General features: G+C 43.4%; 1 pseudogene; it reads right to left on the reverse strand.

Moving 5' to 3' along the window:
• Nucleotides 1-293: 293 nt before the first annotated feature.
• LOC136454696 (probable prolyl 4-hydroxylase 6) lies at nt 294-8098 on the reverse strand (annotated as a pseudogene).
• Between the last annotated feature and the right edge of the window lie 10408 nt (nt 8099-18506).

Here is an 18506-nt window from a genome sequence, read left to right on the forward strand (position 1 = left end):
CTGTTCAGACATTGCCGAAGGAATATCTGGATGTTCCGTCAGGTTGTATGGCCAGTAACACTCTAACACATCAGAACGAGTTTACGAAGTCCTGACCGAATTTTTTTTCTTTTATGTCAAGATGTTGTCAGGTCAATACATAGGTCCTATGGAAAGGAGTAATCATCACTCCTGTATTACTCAGAGACCTGATTCATCTGTTATTTACTACCCTGCAGAGTGAAAATAGGATGGGCTAAAAAACAACAGGGAGTGGCCTAACACCCAAAACACATTCACATTGGTTGAGCAGTTCAAGCATCACAAAGCCCGCAACTTTTGCGGCAAAATCCGAAAGTATCCATGGTGCCAAACTGCCAACCATATATGTTGGGTTCTTGGAACACTCCCCACTAACAGCCCATTTAGGGCAGAGCACGTTGTCAACGGAACATGGCGCGTCCGTCCTTACATTTGGGGGATTATCGAATGATCTGACGTGAATCCATTTCGTTGCAGACCACTTCTCACCCTCAATTACTGGGCAGCTCCCATGAAGACTACTTGTATCAGTTGTTGCATTGACATGAAGACTGAAGAACAGTAGCGCGTCTCCTTTTTTTGGCTTCACTGCAGGAGAAGAGCATGCACAGCCTTGTCATAGGAATAGGATGATGCACAACTTTGTTTGGGGCTACTGAAGTAAATCGTCAATGCCAATAGAGGCAGATCAGCTCGGAAAAGTATTACTTTTAATACGTAGTAAGAGGCTGAAAGATACCTGCCAGGCCAGATCTTGAACACTCTGACCAAGTTTCATCCTTGTACTGTAAAGGGCTACCCTGAAAGCAACGTGCCAAATGAATTCATACGTTTCTGATCGAGTGAGTCACTCTAAACTGAAGTAATCTCAGAGCTCTATTTTCAAAAGACAGAAAAGTAATCTCAGAATTAAGTGTATACCTCAGCATTTGGAAATACAGTCTCTCCACCCTTCTTGACATCTGTCAAGTACACAAGGACAGTTGCAATTCGCTGACCGCCACGCTTCAGGTTGTTTTTGTCATGAAAATAATCAAAGTGGGCATCATACTTTTGAACGATTTCATAGCGCAGAACCTGAATTGATTCAGCGTTTTCTGAACCAGAAACATAGCAGCCGTCAGAGAATGTCCATCTAGCTCCATTAGCCAAATGACCCAATGCATATTACCTTCCGGAAGAAATGTCCAAGCAGCTATGCGTTTCCCGATTGCAGAGACAACTTCATCCTTTTATGGGTCAATAGAAAGAAGTACATCAGTAGCTATTCGGGTTGTCGGGTATGCAAAGCTGTTTGGCATGCATGAATCGCCAAATGCTGTATACGCTGTGTTTATATGATCATTTCATACATTGCACCAGGCAAATGTATGAACAAACGAAGGCCATAAATATCTTTTCATTCAAATATATAGCTACTTTGATATTTTCAAGGAAAGGAGTTCACTATACTAATTTATCAGTTTTAGTTATCATCAGTTAGCAGAAGTGCTAGTATTCAGTCATCATGGCTTGATCTCAAGGAAAGACCACTGTCAGCAGATAAGCTGTCTTTTTGCAAAAGAACTAAGCTAGGACAACCAGCAGTTCAATGGTGCACTAATCATCGGTTATTACTAGAAAGAAAGATTTCTTGCTCACCTTGTCTCTACCATGCCAATGCAGGTGCACATTGCGATGGCAATGAGGAGAGTTGGGACGAACGCACTAACACAATCACTAATGCGCAGGAAGGTGCAGAGTCATTACCTCGTGCTTGGCCAAGAAGGTGCCGGAGCAGGTGAGCACACGCCTGTCACTGTCAGCCAGACGAAGATTGTGAAACCGCAGGCCGCGCGCGCAGCCGGAGAGGCAGACAGGCGTTTCACCTGTGGCGTCAGGATAGCTGGGTGACGCACGCCAGATCGTACAAGCCCCGCCGCCGTGGGAGTGGGAGACAACCCGCGCGAGCGCGAGAGCGGCAAGAAGGAGCAGGGCGAGCGGCGGCACCAAAGCGGAAACGGACGGGCGCGTGCGCGTCTGTCGGAGGTTTTAGTACCGTACTGTTAAAATACGGGTTTTAGACCTGATTTTAATGTGTTCTAATTTCGTATCAAATTGCTTCCCGGGAAGGGAGGCACAGCTAATCAGCTATGTACATGTACTATATGTGTAAAGAAGAAGCATGTATGTAAACATGTATGTATAAACACATGTACATAGCAGATGATGTACAAAGTGCTAGAAATTAGCACCAAGCATTTTTAACTTTTTTATCCCTTGTCCATGTTTGTCTCTTGTTATATAAGTTTTCGATATACTCCAAAATTGCATTTTCATACTAAATTAGCTAATTGTACCAGTTTATCCTATATATTCTTATTTATGTCTGTCAAAATGCAAATTTAGCTCCCCATAAATGATGATTTTTTTTGTCTCTGGTTCTTATACAAGTTTTCGACACTCTAAAATTGCATTTTTATACTAAATTCCTAATTGTATCACAATTATTTCTTATTTATGTCTGTCAAAATGCATTTTTAGCTTCCCATAAATGACGATAACTCATATCTTGGATATCCTCACTAAGGCACTAATTACTATTTGAGAACGGAGTGAGCTAGGCCAACTAGCTCATGATGACTACAACTAAGGCATTAGTCAGGACAGCCAAACCCTGCTCGCGAGGCCACTCATGGCTCGACGGCTCTCCCCCGGGCTATCACTCTGCTAGGATCTGAGCGAAATATTTAGTAGCATCAAGAAACATGGATTTCAGAAGTCAAATCAAAGGACGATGTACTCGTGTATTACAATGGAACCCAATATGTATAGGGATCAGACTCCGTATAATCCCTAGTGGTGAGTTGCTCTAACTCATATGTAAGTTTTTGATACTCTAAAAATGCATTTTTATACTGAATTTGCTAATTGTACATGATTACCCCATATTCTCATTTATGTATGCTAAAATGCAATTTTTAGCTCCCCATAAATGATGATGACATGTATCTTTTAAGGCACTAAGTACTATTTGAGGATGGAGTGAGCTACGCCGACTAGCTCCTCATGACTACAACTAAGGCATTAGGCAAGCCGGTCAAGCCCCTGCCCAGGAGGCCGCTCAGGGCTCGAGGTCTCCCAGGCTACACTCGGTTGGTATCCAGAGTGAAACGTTTTGTAGCACCCAAGAATCATGGGTTTCAGAAGTCAAATCAAAGGACAGGGGGTGACACCATAAATGGAATTTTCATCCAAGTTTTTGATACTCTAAAAATGTTTTTATACTTCCTAATAAACGCATCCTGCGTTACAACACAACTCAATACATGAATCTGACTCCATATTATCACTAGACACGATTGGTTCTAACTCATATGACATATAAGCATGGGTCATGAGTCCAAGTCACACATAAGATACATAGAGTCATGAGTCCAGGTTACATACGAGACATGGATGGCGTGGGTGTTGTTTGAGAAGTATAAAAAATAGTGAGAAGTAAGAAACTCTCTATTGTGTGGGTAGTTAGGGCGAGCTGGACGAAAAAATGAGAAATAAATTTGTCTCTTTAATATTATAGGTATAGAAACTTGCTAATTGTACCATATTTTAAATTTTATCCCTCGTTCTCCTCTAATAAGTTCTTTGATACTCTAAAAAAGTTTTTTAATGCTAAACTTGCTAATTGTATCACAATTGTCCGTGTTCTCATTTAGGACTATCAAAATGCATTTTTAGCTCCTCAAATGACGAAGGCATGTATCTCGAGTATCCTCACCAAGGCAGTAATATAAGTACTCCAGTGTTTGAGATTTTTTTTTTAATTTTAACACTTTTTGAAAACTATTTTTAAATCTAACACTGCATGTTTTTTTTAAACTAACACTTTTTGGACGCGTCTATTGCCCTGGTGTGGTCAAATGCCTGTGCCGCGCCATGCATGGTGGCGCGGCAGAGGGCTGACGTGGCGGCGACCGGATTCGCTGACCGTTGATGTGGCAGGGCCTGCCGCGCCACCGACCTTGGCGCGGCAGTGCCGTGCCCTGATCCGTGGCGCGGCAGAGCCGAATAAAACTCCGCGGCCAGTCCCGCCTGCCCGAGCAGCAAGCCCGCCTGGCCGTCGCGCCCGCCGCCTGCCCGGCGGTATCTGGACGGTTTAATCGGAACGCGTCGCGCCGATAGTGGGAGTTATTCTAAGTATTGCTTGACGTAAAATCAATAGTGGATTTGTTCATGTCTTTTATTGAATTTTTTTATGGCCGAATAGAGAATTTGATAAGCCAATGATTTTTTTCGTCTTTCATAATACGGTTAACCACCATGTTAACTAATCGATTACGAAAAATTGGATTGGATTGAAACGAATATTTTTTAAAGGAACTTATTTATTTGCCTTTTTGGCCCCATATTGTAGGATCGGCGGCGACACAACCATGGACCCCGGCTTCCTCGACCCCTCGTGCAAGACGCCGGCCACCGGCGTCGAGATACCCCGGGACTGCTGGTTTCCAAACTAGTTGCTACTTAATCTCGCATGCAGTGATGCCGCGACGCATTGAAACGAATATGAAGCAAATAAATAAAGTCCATGCGCAAGTTGACAAGCTACCACATAACATTTTCATTGGTTTGACATAAGTTCGACATAACATAACCAACTAAGCCTGTAAGTTTCGGACGCCAATAATAGTTCGACCTAACAAACTAAGACTTATGAGTATAAGGATCCCTCGGACGTCTCTGTCTCTTCAGATTTGTTGGCAACACATTGGGATTATAACCAACGTCGATGTGGTCACGTCGTCGGTGCGTACGGCTCGTACCCTGCAAGTATATGATATGTACGATTACTTAGAATTCTTTATGATCGTTAGTTCATGTAGCCTACGTATTTAAAGAAACTACCTTTGTTAGTATCTATGAGGCTCCTTAGGTACTAAGTGGGGCACCACCTAGCTGAGACATGCCGATCTCGTCCTACAGCCAATCGTCCCACTGGTCGTGCTATCTGCGAAAGCCCGGGAGGTCATCATCATCGTCGTCCTCGGTTGCAGGGTCCTTCCTAGCACTATGATGTGGTGGTGTACGCACCGTGGAAGTGACACCTGTCACCGGCTGAGAAGAGCCGGCTGGTGTCCTCAAAGAGGCTGAAGACATGCCACCCGACTACGTCGGGAGTGACGGTTTCTCATAAGGAGTGTCCATATAGTTTAGCTTTTGAGCTAGCTTCCTACAGCTCTTATTCACCTTCTGCATAAATAGACGTTAAAGTTAGTGCATTTCCTAAACGCATATACACTAAAGAAATATTTTTGGAAGGGACTAGTTTATGTTTACCTCCACAAAAGCCTCGAGAACGCCTGACCCCTGCCTTCTAGACTCGTGAAGCTGGAACGCTGCTTCGTTGGACAGCCTCGACAATTGTGTCGCCTGGGTACAGAAACGTGGTTGAACAGTTTTAGTATACATAATTAATACCAAATGGCTAACAAATTGTACAATTTAAGTATCTTACCACGTATCTTTGTAGCGGGGCTCTCTGTAGCTGTGTGTCCTCTCTAGTGGCAATGTCGTACACATCTTTGATCACATCTTCCTCCGAGTCCTCGTTAATCGCCTCCTTAGTGTACCATGCTTGATATGTGTCCTCGTAGACCTATGAAGCTAGCGTAGGTACTCGTCGAAGGTGTGCTGGTCGTGTGGAGGACCCGCATGGACCGACTGTCATTCCCTAGTTTCCCACAAGTGGATGTGCGCGTTGTGTGTCATGCGCCAATCCTTGGTCTTGTACCTCTTCCTGTGGTCATACCTGCAACAAAATGATGTTAGTTGTACCACACACACCTCTGAATTATAGTTTTGTTATTAATCGATAACGCACCTATGCAATCCTTGGTTGGTGGAGTAAAGCGGTGGTGGGCAGCCTGTCATTCTTCCAAACTATCTGTAGACCCTGACGGGCAAGTGAATCTCGACCACGTGGAAGAAAATAAGAGGGACGTTGCAGCGATACTCCTCTGACTCATCCCTAGTGACAGGACTGAGATAGTACTAGAGCTCCGGAGCATCCCAAGGACACCAATGCACCTAAACATTTCATAATTGAGTTAGGTTGTGATATAGTGTAGATCGAACAAGACACAGGTATGATGGTAAAGAGAGCGTAACCTGGTGTTGTGTTAGGACGTCGAGACCATCCGTGTACTCTCTATACTTGCGCCTCGCATTCCCTCTAACTAACTCTAATTCCGTCTAGATAAACAGAGTTGTAGGGAGTGTATCCTGCCCGTTCCATTGCTGCATTGAACACGATAATGAATTAGCCACTAATAAACTCATCACATGTAACCATATCAAAGAATATAATGAACCGAAGTACTTATCGGTAAACCAGTATTAAGGGGCCTCCTAATGGGCCATCGTTCCCAACACCAAACCTAGAGTAGGTACGAGCAACCCCCAAGGTTCGCATACCCTGAGGTGCGACAACAGGCAACGTATAGCTATCGATACGTCCATGACTGGACTACGCTGCCCCAGCTGTACGCCGCTATATTCTCCTATGGCTGGCGTAGTATGTCAAGGAAGATCCAGTTGATGGTGTTGCTCGAGGCATCTGAAAAAGAGGAAAGCACCAAGAAAGTGCCAGAGCCACACTCGAGCGAACCTGTCGATCTGAGCCTCCTCAGTCAGTGGGTCCAAGTAATCAAAGCACTCTGTGATCCAGAACGACGAAACACCAGAAGTTTTCCTAAAATTAACCAAAGAAAATGAGACCCGATGGCTGCAGGAAAGCAATGCAAGTATTAAATAGGCTTGAATTTTTCACTTATTTTTCTTGGAAGCCTCGTCGTCCGGTGGAAGAAAGCTAGTAAACTGAACCACCAGTTCTCTCTAGTGATCGTTGTCAACTATCCATGTCACTGGAAGTCCCCCCAATCGAAGGCCAAAAATAGCCTTCATGTCCTGCATGGTCAAGGTCATCTCACCACAAGGTAGGTGGAACGTGTGGGTCTCAGGCCTCCACCTGTTATAAGAATGGAACGACTGTTAGTTGCCTCAAATTTGTTATAAGAAAGTTTACATACAAAGAATGCATTTGCACCTGTCTACAGCTACAGTAAGTAGTGCTGGGTCAAGAGGCAGAAGACCATGGTAGACAACACAGATAAGCTCGAGGAAGCCAGCACGCCGTATGTACGGCGTGTGACGCTTGTCCCACTAGTGTGCCCTGGTGTGCGTGCGGGGCCTCAAAGTAGGCAAAGCCACCTCTGCGTCGTTGTCACTCAAGATGTGTGCTCAGTGCTGGTCATTGTACTCCACCTCAAGAATGGGGTACAACGGGTACTGCGTGGGAGGGACCATCCTGTTACAAATTGATAAACAAAGCGTTAGAGTATTCAAATTAACATTATGTAGCATTGCAAAACTTGAACTACTTATTATGCAATATGAACACAATATGAGAGCACATGTATATATTCAAAGTAATATTAACAGACATATCACGCACTAGCAACATAAACAACTTCACTAGGAATATAAGCATTTGACAAAACTTCATGAAGTCATCAAAATTGACGTATCACGCACTAGTAAGTACCGACATTTGTAAACTAGTATCTATACCCAAAATCCCTAACTAAATAACTAACTATAAACTAAATAATAAATACCTAATCAATCCCTAAACCCAAAATCCTAACTATACTAGAACACACAACCTCAAACCTAAAAACTGCCTACGTAAATCATAAACAAATTCACTAACCTAACTATCCTAAATCACTAACTATCCTAAATCATTAACTATCATAAATCAATAACAATCATGAAACCCTAACTATCCTAAATTACTAACTATCCTAAATCACTAATTATCCTAAATCAATAATAATCAAAATAACTTGAAATCGAGATGGAGGTACCTTAGGAGCGGGCGGCCTTGACGCAACGGCGTTCGTGGCGCAGCCGGCGCGGGCGCTGTTTGGGGAGTGGGCGGGCGCGGCGTGGGCGGGCGTGTGTGGGCGCTGGCGGTGGGCGCTGCACGGCGGCGGCCGGGCAGGTAGGCATGCGGGCAGGCGGGCAGGCTCATTCGCGATATTTATTTGGCCCTGCCATGCCACACATCGTGGCGCGGCACTGCCGTGCCAAGATCAGTGGCGCGGCAGAGCCCTACCACGTCAACGATCGCGAATCCGGTCGCCGCCACATCAGCCCTCTACCGTGCCACCATGCATGACGCGGCATAGGCATTTGGCCACACCAGGACAATAGGCGCGGCCAAAAGTGTTAGTTTAAAAAAAACAGGCAGTGTTAGATTTAAAATTAGTTTTCAAAAAGTATTAAAATTAAAAAAAATTCTGTTCGATGACCAAGGCATTAGTCAAACGGGTCAATCCCCCGCTTAAGAGGCCACTTAAGGCATGGGTTCCTAGGCTATCACTCGGCTAGGATCTGACTTAAACATTTCGTAGTGTTCAAGAAACCCAGATTCCGGAAGTCAAAACCGACGGACAAGGGTGTCACGACCTTGTCGTAGTTAAGTTTTAGAAGTAATGGTATGAACTTTCAATAATAATGTAAAAGTGAACTGAAATAGTATTGTAATCATCTTAGTATTTCTGAACTTCCCCTATCACTCTGAACTGGTATTGTAATATTAGTTGTGTCATGTATTGTAGTGTAAACTAAAGCTTGTAATCTTATTTGTAGACTTCACTATTCATTTATAATATATCACATATGGATGGTTTCGAGTTCTTCCGAATGGTGGGCTCGACAGATGACCAAATTTAAGTCAAACATCACGTACTTAGTGTTTAATGGTGGGCGAGTATTGTGGCAGAATCGTCTCAAATAACTCACTTTCGGAGGTGCTTGTCTTCTATTAGACACTAAACACCCTAAGAGTGAGCTAATTTAAATAGTTCTGTCGAGCACACCCCATGAGAGAACAAAAAAATCCACATTTTTCAACAAGATCATAAATGTGAGAATAAAACTTACAATATTTTAGCCATTTCTTACATCACTTTCCATGCAACATCAGAGTATAATATTTATTGTTTATAACAGCGAAATATAACCATGTTATCAGAGTTTCCGCGGAAATAAAATCATTTAACGACAAGTCAAATATTAACATGATGATTCGTTATGTACATCATAACAGGTTATAAGTTTTTCCATTATAAAATATTTTGTGTGGAAATTTTAAATAAACTCTATGTCCGCAACGTTAAGAAAATCATCGCTGAGCCCACCAGGCGGTTTCCGCACACAAGTGTCAGCTCTGAAGGGGGACCATGACGCCTAAGAGGGGGGGGTGAATTAGGCAACTTAAAAATCTAACTCTAAACTATGGCCTTTTTTTCTAACCCTAGCAAAACCTATACAAAAGATAAACTATCTAAATGTGCAACTATGATTTTGCTAGGGTGTTGCTATCTCTACCGCAAAAGGAGTAATATAATCAATGTAAATGCGAAAGCTAAAGAGCAAGGTAGAGATATGCAAACTCTCGTCGACGACTCTGGTATTTTTACTAAAGTATCGAGAAACGCGCAAGCTTCCCCCTAGTCCTCGTTAGAGCTCCTCGCAAGAAATCCCTTGCAAGGGGCAAGCTTCCGATCGGGTAACTCCATGGATAGCCTCGGGCCTTCCCCACATGCAAGTGGGTCTCCGACGTACCTTCCGACAAGCCTCTCCCAGATGCTCCCCGCCGTCTTCACTATCAAGCTTCCGGCTGAAACGTTGTGGGCCTTGTTCCCTCCGGTACACGGTGGCAGCCACACCACAAACGCGGTTGGTGTGATCTTGCAAGACTATAAGCCCCTCCGATGTACAACGATGGTGCTCGCAAGCACCGAGTGGTAAGAGGTATGCAAACCTCACTAAACACTAGGCCTAAATCTAGAGCAAGCGCATAAGCGGTGGTCTAATCAACCTAAGCACTTCACAAAGCACCTACGCTAATCACCTAATGAATCACCAAGCACTATGTAAGTGGAGATCACTAAAATGGTGTATCAACACTCTTGGTATGTTTCCTCAGCTTCACTCTACTCATTTAGCCAGTTGGGGGTTGTATTTATAAGCCCCACTGAGAAAGTAGCCATTGGGGACGAAATCTTGCTTTTCTGCTACTGACCGGACGCTGATCATGTCCTGACCAGACGTGTCCGATCGTCCCGACCGTTAGAGCCGTGATCCATTGATCGAATGCTGCCAGCATCCGGTCACATGCCACTGGACGTGTCCGGTCGCATTTTCACTGCTCTAGAACCTCTCTGTACTCGACCGGACTCTGTTGTCCTGTGTCCGGTCGATCTACCGCTAGCGTCCGGTCCATCGTCCGGTCACGCCTGTTGCCGAGCCTCTTGATCTGAGCTTCCGGTCACTTCCTCTAGCTTTCGGTCACCTCTGTGAGCTTGTTTCTTCGCGATCTTATGTACGGCTTGGTTCCTATCTTCATGTTTGGACTTTGCTTGATATCTTGGGTCTTCTCTTATGCTTTTAAGGTCTTGCTTGAGGTGTTGATCATCGGATCATCACGTTGCCTTTGTCCAAGTTATGTCTTGCATCCTATTGAACTACAAAATAATCACTTGCAAATTCATTAGTCCAATTTGGTTGTGTTGGTCATCAAATACCAAAATTCAAAGTAAATGGACCAAGGGTCTATTTTCCTTACAAGCTCTACCATCCACCTGTCACCTGCAACAGGATAGAACAAATTCTGAGTACTCAATTGTACTCCGCAAGACTTACCTATTAGGATGAAAGAAAAGACTCTAAGGATATGCAAGGCTATCTGGCTTATGGATTTATTGCATCTGTAGGAGCATTACTAAACGTGCGTCCTTATATTCAATTTTATTAGCAGTCGTCATTAGTTCATTAATTAACCATTCTATGTAAGCACCTATGCTACTTTCAAGTAGGTGGTAAGCAATCAGAACTATTTTACCGTCTTTTATATTCTAGTTCTTACTTACGGTGCTAGATTGTAGCCAAGTCATACCATATCATACGACGATTCGTGAACCAATGTATCCCAGCTAGGTATCCCAAAACACACGCCTCGCTTATACCCCCAACACAAGTAGGACCAACCCACCACTCTCTTATCAAGGGGTCTAGGTCCTCATCCAAACTTAGACTCTAAGCCCCACACCTGAGTCCTAGACTCAGTGTGGTGCTTAGACCTCTACTATCCCCGCCTCCAATCAGTTGGTCCAAAAAGAGCCAGAACCCATGATAAGATAGCAATGAGCCTTTTCGCTCCTATAAGCAAGTATGTGCTCAGGATAATAAGTCTATAACCTGACTAGAATCCAATACAACGGCCGATCCTTAACCAACACGGACAGGAAAAATAGTGTAACCAAGCTATTCCCCGTTGGCCATGGGACACAACCTCTTACACCCACCAATACCCATAATATATTCTTGTCCGGTCTCTATTTATCATTCATATATATTTCATGTGATAGTAATATAATGACAACAATAATATCTTTTCTATCTCTTGTGAGTTTAAGACAATCACTCGACTTCTACCGGAGTCCTATAGCATAGCAATCTACATGATCCTATCATACTAGTAAGACTCATAGGATAAGAATATATATATGCAAGTGATTTTCATTCAACTCCTTAAAACTTAATGCACACGCATAAGATAAAGTGCAGAATAATAGAGGTTATGCATCGGGACTTGCCTAGGTAAGATATAATCAAAAGTTAGCATTCCATCAAGGTGACACAATCATCAAGGCACCATCTTTTCTGCTACCTTGGTTAACTCCATGATCCATCGTTGTTCCTATTATGATATACGTGGATGCAATGTAGAGACGCAATTAATCAACGATAACCGTGACTCTTAACTATACGATTACGCTCCGCAAGCTAATGAGCAAGCTTTAATGACTAATGTGCTGTTCTACGTATCCACGTCGTCAAGTAAGGCTTTGTCTCTAGAAAAAATATTTTAGTTCTAAAATCCCAAGGTGTTTTGGCATTTAATTGATTAAATATATATTTTTGAACTATGGCTCATTTAGCTACCTTAGCAAACTAATTATTATGGAGCTACAAAAATTACAGTGAGCACTTAATAACGTTAGGGATTTACTATGAAAATTTTAGAGCCAACACTATCACTAATTTATCACAACAATTTCTACAAGTTTATATTTTAATAATATTAAGTATCTCAAATTAATTATAAAGCTCCTAAGAATATTATAAATTTATGTGAATAAAATATACTAGCAGATAGATCATGATTTTAGGAACCTGATAAAATTAGTTTCATAATTTTTGGTTAACTACACAATTTATATTGAATTTATAAATTTATCTTAGAAGCTAAATTAGAAAATGCTTTAGAAATTGAAAAGGGCCAGCGGCAACCGATTCGGTCCAATAGCCTAGGCGGCTCACACGAAAATGGTCGTGCGCGTACCAGGCCGGCCCAACAAGTGGCCCGCAACGGGAAACTCATGCACGCACCCGCACATGTACAGAAGAACCCCTAACTTCACAGAATATTACGTGACGTTACGGAACACTATTACACCAGAGAAGAGCTTTTGCACTAAGTGTGGAAGAACCGTATACTCTAATGTATCCCAGGAGTACTTATATTCCATTAGATACTAAGTACTCAAAGGAGGACATTAAATTACACAGTTTCATCGAGGACACCCCAAGGGAGAACCTGAAAATCCACATTTTTCCATAAGGGTCACAAATAAAAGAATAAAGCTTACAATATTCTTAAGTCATTTCTTACATCACTTTCCATGCAACATCAAAGTATAATATTTATTATTTATAACAGCGGATTATAACCATGTTATTAGAGTTTCACTAGAAACAAAATCATTTAATGACAAGTTAAACATTAACATGATGATATGTTATATACATTATAACAGGTCATAAGTTTTTCCATTGTAAAATATTTTGGGTGGAATTTTCAAATAAACTGTATGTCGCAACATTAAGAAAATCCTCGCTAAGCCCACCAGAAGGTTCCAGCACATAAGTGTTAGCTCTAGCATCCATCTGTCACCTGCAACAGGATAGAATAAACCATGAGTACTCAATTGTACTCCGCAAGACTTACTCGTCAGGAGGAAAGAAAAGACCCCAAGGATATACAAAGCTATCTGGCTTATGGGTTCATTGTATCTGTAGGAGGCATTACTAAGTGTACATCCTTATATTCAATTTTATTATCAGTCATCATTAATTCATTAACTAACCATTCTATGTAAGCACATGTGCTACTTTTCAAGCAGGTGGTAAGCAATCAGAACTATTTTACCATCTTTCATATTTTAGTTCTTACTATAGTGGTAAATCGTAGACAAGTCATACTGTATTATATGGTGATTTGTGAATCAATGTATCCCAGCTGAGTACCCCAAAATACATGTCCCGCTTGTACCCTAGGCACAAGCAGGACCAACCCATTACTCTCCTGTCAAGGGGTCCAGGTCTCTGTCCAAACTTGGACTCCAAGCCCCTACACCTGAGTCCTGAACTCAGTGTAGTGCTTAGACCTCCACCATCCCGGCCTCCGATCAGTCGGTCCGGAAAGAGACGGAACCCACAACAAGAGAGCAACGAGCCTTCCCTCCCCCATAAGCAAGTATGTGCTTAGGATAATAAGTCTGTGACCTGACTAAAATCAAATGCAACGGATGGTCCTCAATCGACATAGGTGGAACAAATGCAATCTGAGCCTCGCTCGAATGCCTAACCAAGTCTAGATCCAAAATACCATTCTGCCCAGTCTCCAATTATTTTTTATATATATTCCATTTGATAGTAATATCATTACAACAATAATATATTTCTTATCTCTCGTGAGTGACAGGTAATCACTTGACTTCTATCGGATTCTATAGCATAGCAATCTACACGATCCGGACATACTAGTAGGACTCATAGGATAAGGATATATATGCAAGTGGTTTTCATTCAACTCCTTAAAACCTAATGCACAAGCATAAGATAAAGTGTAGAATAATAGGGGTTATGCATCGTGGCTTGCCTAGGTAAGATATAACCAAAAGTTAGTATTCCATCGTGGCGACATAATCATCAAGCACCATCTTTTCTGCTACTTCAAGCATCTCCACGACCTATCGTTATTCCTATTATGATATACGTGGATGCAACGCATAGATGTAATTAATCAATGACAACCAAAACTCTTAGAAATTCGATTACGCCTCATAAGCTAATGAGATAGCTCTAACGTGCTAGCCTATGTATCTAGATTGTCGAACTAGGCCCTAATTTCCCATAATGTTTTAGTTATAAAATCCCTAGGTGTTTCGGCATCTTATTGATTTAAACATATATTTTCAAACTAGGTCTCATTTAGCTACCTTAGCAAACTAATTATTATGGAGCTACAAAAATTATAGTGAGCACCTAATAATGTTAAGAATCTACTATAAAAATTTTAGGGCCAGTACTACTACCAATTCATCACAATAATTCCTATAAATTTATATTTTAATAATATTAAGTACCACAAATTAATTATATAGCTCCTAAGAATATTATAAAACTATATGAATAAAATATACTAGCAGATATATCATAGTTTTAGAAACCTAACAAAATTAGTTTTATAATTTTTGATCCACTACACAAATTTATATTGAATTTACATGTTTACCTTAGAAACTAAATTAGAAAATACATTAGGAAAATAAAAGGGCCGGCAGCGGCCCTTCTGGCCCGATAGTCCAGCGCGGCGTGGCTGCGCGTGTGCTGTGGTAGCCCAGCAACGGCCCAAGGCCAAGGCACCTACGCGACGACAACTTTGCAGAAAAACCCCCGTGCTTCTACATAATAACATGACTACTATGAGCAGTATTCCTACCGTTAGTAATCTAGCAATTATACTCTCGGATGTCTTTGCCTTTACCACGGGGAGGTCCCCGGGATCCCCACGTGCACCGGCCGATGGCACAAGACGGTTACGTCGGTGAAAGCTCTAGTTTGGTTTTGGTGAATTGATGAAACCCTAAGTGCTAACCTAGTTTATTAAGTGATCATGAGATAGGTAGCACATTCCAAGTGGTGAAGCAAATGAAGATCATAACATGATGATGATACCATGATGATGATCAAGTGCTTGGACTTGGAAAGAAGAAAGAGAAAAACAAAAAGCTCAAGGCAAAGGTATAAACCATAGGAGCTTTTTTGTTTTAGTAATCAAGACACTTAGAAAGTGTGATCACATTTAGGTTTGATAGTCATACTATTAAGAGGGGTGAAACTCATATTGGAATACGGTTATCAAAGTGCCACTAGATGCTCTAACTCATTGCATATGCATTTAGGATCTAGTGGAGTGCTAACACCCTTGAAAATATTTGTGAAAATATGCTAACACATATGCACAAGGTGATACACTTGGTGGTTGGCACATTTGAGCAAGGGTGAAGAAGTTGGAGGTGAAAATGAGTTAGTCGCGCTGGTTACAGAGTGACCGGATGCGTCCAATATGGTGACCAGACACGTTCGGTATTTGGCGACGTACTCAGCGACCGGACGCGTTCGGTCGCCACACCAGACGTGTCCGGTGTGAATTAGAAGACGCGGTGTTCGGCAGTACAGTCGATCAGACGCTGGCTACGTCTGGTCCGGTGTGGCCGAACGCGTCCGGTCGTCGGAGGATGCTTACTATACTCGACCGGACACTGAGGCTCAGCGTCCGGTTGGTTTCTAACTGTCGCGTCCGGTCAGCCCTAGAGGCTTACTAGACTTGACCGGATGCAGCGGGTGAGAGTCCGGTCGTTTTGGACTGTGCATCTGGTCATCGTGTCAGAGAGTCGTTGGAGGCAATGGTTGGACACGTGGTGGTTTGGTAGCTACCGGACACGTTCAGTATTCACATCTAGTGCAGCGTCCGGTGCTGCGTCTGGTCAGCCTGTGTTATGCCCAGTGAAGGGGTATAACGGCTCTATTTCGTGGGGCTTCTATTTAAGCCCTATGGCCGGCTGTAGCTCATAACCTTTAGCCATTTTCATTGACATAGCAACCTTGTGAGCTTAGCCAAAGCCCTCTCACTCATCTCCATCATTGATTCATTATCTTTGTGAGATTGGGAGTGAATCCAAGTGTATTGCTTGAGTGATTACATCTAGAGGCACTTGGTGTTCATGTTTCGCTATGGGATTTGCTTGTTACTCTTGGTGGTTGCCGCCACCTAGATGGCTTGGAGCAGCGAGGATCGTTGAGCGAAGGGTGGTGATTATCTCCGGCTCTGATCATGGTAATTGTGAGGGGTTCTTGACTTTTCCCCGACGGAGCACCAAAATGTACTCTAGTGGATTGCTCATGGCTTGTGTGATCCTCATCTTGTGTTAGTTGTGCGGCACCCTATTGAGGGTTTGGCGTGTGAAGCCAATTAGCGCGTGAACCTCCAAGTGAGTAAATCGCCACAACGAGGACTAGCTTGTCGGTAAGCAAGTGAACCTTGGCAAAAAATCATTATGTTCTTCATTGATTCTGAGGTGATTGGTCTTCATTGTAATTCATCCTTGTGATTGATTGGTTCCTCCATCTATACGGCGGTATAACCTTCTTGATCACTCTCTTTACTTTACTATAAACTAGTTGACAAGCTCTTTAGTGTAGCTAGTTGTGAGAGCTTGCTTGCTTGGTTGGTGTGGCTCTTTAGTTAGCTTTTGAGAGCACACTAACATAGGGTAGTGTCATAGCTATTGTGTGAATAGACACTATCTAAACTAGAATTATGGTAGGTGGCTTGTATTTTGAGTAGGCTAGCGCAACACTTACTTTGCCTCATAATTGTCTAACCATTTTGTTAAGTATTGTTGTAGAAATTTTTATTAGGCTATTCACCCCCCCTCTAGCCATTAGGACCTTTCAGTCGGGCAAACTAGGCTTGATATGACAGAAGTAAGTGGCCGACCATCATCTACAGCTAAACGCGTAAGGATGGGTGGTGGTTAGGGACTCAGAGGTGCACTATCGTGGGCTACAGCGGCGAGCGACGATCCACAGCGGTGACATGACTGTTCTGACGAGCCTATGTCCTCATGGAAAGGTAGAGATAGCAAAGGAGCATCATTAGCTCACCATGGTGCACGCCCTACTGACGGTTGAAGCTAGAGAGCGCTGCAGCGGTCTGGCCATGTGTGACTAAGCGGGACAATGGCGCTCTATGAAGGACACCGATGCGTCACCCCACCAACGACGAGCACCTTGGCCAAAATAGTGTGAGCACCGAATAGGGGGAGTCAAGGTGAGCTCAGGGTTACGAGCAATTGAACTGCTACCACGCCTACACGCCTTACCTCCCAACCAACCGATTTGGCGGCACCCATGGCTGACGTCGAGCAAAACGCCAAATTGGCCGACTACAAGGCTCATTTGCACTTTGGTGCAGGTCGGTTTGCTTGCTAACTACCAATCCTAGCCGCTGGGGTACTGAATCGAGATGGAATAACATGGACCGTGCATTTTAAGCTTGCGAAGCGGCGTGGCTCCTTCTATGGCAAGGCAATAGGGTAGTGGCTTCCAGGCTCCACCAACCTCGGTCGAGGCCACGTTAAGGAGCGAGAGCATCTGCATGGTGCGGCACAGATGGAGTGTGACGTGGGGTGTCGGGATGGAATGGCTTGGTCTTGGCAGGGCATGGACGACGGCAGCGGAGATATGACCACACGAGCGAGCGATGCGTCGGTTAGCGCCTGCATGCGGCCACGCAACGGCGTCAAGATAAGGGCATGGTAGGCGGGTTGAGAAGTAGAGGGCACGCGCTACATCAGTCGAGGTGAATCAGAGGGTGGGGAAAATGCCATGATGATCGAGCGACGATAGTCATAGCCTCACCTCGACGCTACGCGTAGAAGAGGGTAGGCGAGGTGAGAGGCGCGTCGTGGCAGCGTCTCGGCAGGCGGCACTAGCCTACAGGGAAAGGCCACGAAGCCAAACGGACAAAACAGTGACACGCACGCTTATTAAAGCAGTCCAAAAACTACTTACCAACTTGATGAAGACTCAACCAACTCCATGAACCCAAAGTCGATACTAACACCTAGCTAACAAAGAAAACCTCACGTCCAGAGAGCGACCAGAGAGGGAGATAGGGAGGTGCCAACATGGGTTCATCACGCTGAACACCGGTTCACGAACCGAGCACCGAATCAGGGTTCACAGCGCGTTCTAGTGAAGTTAGGGCTATTTTAGAGCGGACAATGGGACATCCAACACAATGTCGACCTATGCCATGCTCAAGCACTCACTTTGATGCAATCAACAATACCAAAACGTGCAACTAGTGTTTAAACATTTTTGTTAGAAATTAAATATCAAAATAGCACTGTCTTACTACTTTTCCATACTAACTCTTTTGTCACAATTTTTAATAGATCTAAACCTTGTTAACTTCAACCAACAACTACTTCATGCAATAGTCCATACCTTATACTAAC

Source organism: Miscanthus floridulus, chromosome 1 (assembly GCF_019320115.1).
Source record: "Miscanthus floridulus cultivar M001 chromosome 1, ASM1932011v1, whole genome shotgun sequence".
NCBI classification, from domain to species: domain Eukaryota; kingdom Viridiplantae; phylum Streptophyta; class Magnoliopsida; order Poales; family Poaceae; genus Miscanthus; species Miscanthus floridulus.